A 3,936-nucleotide genomic window follows, 5' to 3' on the forward strand; every position below is an offset into this window, starting at 1 on the left:
AAATGCTTCTTACGAAGCCACTCCTTCGTTGCCCGGGCGGTGTGTTTGGGATCATTGTCATGTTGAAAGACCCAGCCACGTTTCATCTTCAATGCCCTTGCTGATGGAAGGAGGTTTTCACTCAAAATCTCATGATACATGGCCCCATTCATTATTTCCTTTACAGGGATCAGTCATCCTGGTCCCTTTGCAGAAAAACAGCCCCAAAGCATGATGTTTCCACCCCCATGCTTCAAAGTAGGTATGGTGTTCTTTGGATGAAACTCAGCATTCTTTGTCCTCCAAACACGACGAGTTGAGTTTTTACCAAAAAGTTATATTTTGGTTTCATCTGACCATATGACATTCTCCCAATCCTCTTCTGGATCATCCAAATTCACTCTAGCAAACTTCAGATGGGCCTGGACATGTACTGGCTTAAGCAGGGGGACACGTCTGGCACTGCAGGATTTGAGTCCCTGGCGGCGTAGTGTGTTACTGATGGTAGGCTTTGTTACTTTGGTCCCAGCTCTCTGCAGGTCATTCACTAGGTCCCCCCGTGTGGTTCTGGGATTTTTGCTCACCGTTCTTGTGATCAGTTTGACCCCACGGGGTGAGATCTTGCGTGGAGCCCCAGATCGAGGGAGATTATCAGTAGTCTTGTATGTCTTCCATTTCCTAATAATTGCTCCCACAGTTGATTTCTTCAAACCAAGCTGCTTACCTATTGCAGATTCAGTCTTCCCAGCCTGGTGCAGGTCTACAATTTTGTTTCTGGTGTCCTTTGACAGCTCTTTGGTCTTGGCCATAGTGGAGTTTGGAGTGTGACTGTTTGAGGTTGTGGACAGGTGTCTTTTATACTGATAACAAGTTCAAACAGGTGCCATTAATACAGGTAACGAGTGGAGGACAGAGGAGCCTCTTAAAGAAGAAGTTACAGGTCTGTGAGAGCCAGAAATCTTGCTTGTTTGTTGGTGACCAAATACTTATTTTCCACCATAATTTGCAAATAAATTCATTAAAAATCCTACAATGTGATTTTCTGGAGAAAAAAAATCTCAATTTGTCTGTCATAGTTGACGTGTACCTATGATGAAAATTACAGGCGTCTCTCATCTTTTTAAGTGGGGGAACTTGCACAATTGGTGGCTGACTAAATACTTTTTTCCCCCATTGTAGTTGTATTGGAACTTGCAATTGTTGTTGGTAAGTAATTCATCTGCTATCTTCTGATATGATTTACTGCATCTTTAAAGGTCATTTTCGACTGAGTCGACATATGCAGCATTTACCATAAATGCGGTCTCCACGAACCCAGGAACATTTCCTTTAAAAGGTGCATAGCCAACAAAGAGCGATCGGATTGAATCCCGGCCAAAAGGACTTGAAGTTATGTATTCCTCATGTGGAAGGTCTCCCACACACACACCAGGGTTGGGCTCAATTCAAAATTGAATTGAGAATCCATCAAAAATTCAAATTAAATTATTACGTTTAAATTACATTTGAATTTAAGTAGTAACAGAATTGCAATTTGAATTTGAATGAAAGGAAATAGAATTGAATTCAGTAAAATTCTATGACATTCAAATGCTTATTCTATTATAGGTGTAGTCTATACAAATACACATCTTGTAAATAAAACATCAAACATTATATACATGCATATAAAATATTATTGAAACAATTGATTTTGAGGACAAACTCTTAAAATGAATGATCAAGGAAAACAAAACCTGTGTGTAAATATTCTAAGATATTATATTTTACTTAATCACTTACATTTGGTTCAATATGAGGAAAATACTACATTTCCCTGAAGTTGACCCTGAGGCCTTCAAAAAGAAGCAAAACAAATGAAATGGTTGGTTGAAATATAATTGGCTATTCTAAGCACTAAGGTTAAAAAAGTATATGAATATTGTTTCCAGAGAAAAGTCACATACTTTTTAGTATCTGGAAGTATTACCCGTCAGATTCAATAAAACTCTCATGTCCTATGACTGAGTGGAATTTCTTTGAATTGCACAGAATTCATTATACTTCATGTCACTCAAACTCAAATTAAAATTCTATATTCTGTGGGGTGTGGCCAATTCAATTAGAATTTCAACTCTTGAGTGGAATGGGGATCAATTCCAAAATTCTGAATTGAGCACAACCCTGACACACACGCACACATACTTTACTGTGCTGCACTCCATTTATTTAAATAGATTTCTAATTTTAAAAAGGAACATTCTTTAGTCTTTCAATCACATTCAGAGTAGAATTTGAACAATATTTTTTACAGACAACAATATTAACAAACGTAGAGGAAAAACAATAGTCACAAGCTCATTGAATTACTCTAGTTTACAATGACTAGGAACTCCAATGGTGTATGTTGGGTCGTTCCACAAATAGAGTGCCTTTTGCGACCCTTTGATATTTTAAGTCAAAATTATTTTGCACCGATTTGAATGATGGGGCACAATTTTGATTTCCGCCTAAATACATACCAAAATGTTATTATTTTTCATAAGATGGCCATAAACAATAACTGGTAATGTTGCATGGATTTAGAAAGGTCTGGAACTCACCTCCTGGGCAGCCCACAGTAAGGGTCTGGACTGTTGTTGTAGGAAAATTGTACCTACAAACTGAAGAAGGTTGTAAAGCTGAAACGACTGTGTATGCAGTAAAAAAAAAGAAAAAAAAGTAAGTAAGCTTTATGCGACATATATTTGAGAGCTAGACTGTTGTTTTACTATTAAACTTAATGCTGCTATTGTTTTCAATTTTGTAAAGCAGCTTGTGTTTCTTACAAATAAAGAGGTGTAATGGGTTCGCAATGTTTTTCTCTCCCTTGACTATAGAAAAGTACGTTGTCTTTGAATTTGTGGTCTCAACCCTCCCGCTTTCCCCACTTAATTTCATAGCCAGGTTCTGTAACCATCGTAGGCCTCCCTCTTTTCCTCAGAAAAAAACTGCTCGATTCTAGCCATTACCATTGAAAAGATATGACCCATAATACAGGCGCTATGATGTTTATATCTATCGTGTATTGGCAGGCCGCATTTAACATTCATAAAACATATCGCAGGCCGTTCTAAAACTAGGCTACTTGCAGACCGGACCGTTAACCATTTGTTTAGGCTACACCTTGTTCAGTCATGTTACCACATTCACTAGCTATAGCTAACAACCTGGTGCGCGTTCCGCAGGACACAACATTTTGGAATGTTCAGATAGAAATACAGTGAGGGAAAAAATTATTTGATCCCCTGCTGATTTTGTACGTTTGCCCACTGACAAAGACATGATCAGTCTATAATTTTAATGGTAGGTTTATTTGAACAGTGAGAGACAGAATAACAACAAAAACATCCAGAAAAACGCATGTCAAAAATGTTATAAATTGATTTGCATTTTAAATTAGGGAAATAAGTATTTGACCCTTCTGCAAAACATGACTTAGTACTTGGTGGCAAAACCCTTGTTGGAAATCACAGAGGTCAGACATTTCTTGTAGTTGGCCACCAGGTTTGCACACATCTCAGGAGGGACTCCTCTTTGCAGATCTTCTCCAAGTCATTAAGGTTTCGAGGCTGACGTTTGGCAACTAGAACCTTCAGCTCCCTCCACAGATTTTCTATGGGATTAAGGTCTGGAGACTGGCTAGGCCACTCCAGGACCTTAATGTGCTTCTTCTTGAGCCACTACTTTGTTGCCTTGGCCGTGTGTTTTGGGTCATTGTCATGCTGGAATACCCATCCACGACCCATTTTCAATGCCCTGGCTGAGGGAAGGAGGTTCTCACCCATGATTTGACGGTACATGTTCTGTCCCCTTAGCAGAAAAACACCCCCAAAGCATAATGTTTCCACCTCCATGTTTGACGGTGGAGATGGTGTTCTTGGGGTCATAGGCAGCATTCCTACTCCTCCAAACACGGCGAGTTGAGTTGATGCCAAA

The sequence above is a fragment of the Coregonus lavaretus genome (assembly GCF_964263955.1).
Source record: "Coregonus lavaretus genome assembly, chromosome: 38".
NCBI lineage: Eukaryota > Metazoa > Chordata > Actinopteri > Salmoniformes > Salmonidae > Coregonus > Coregonus lavaretus.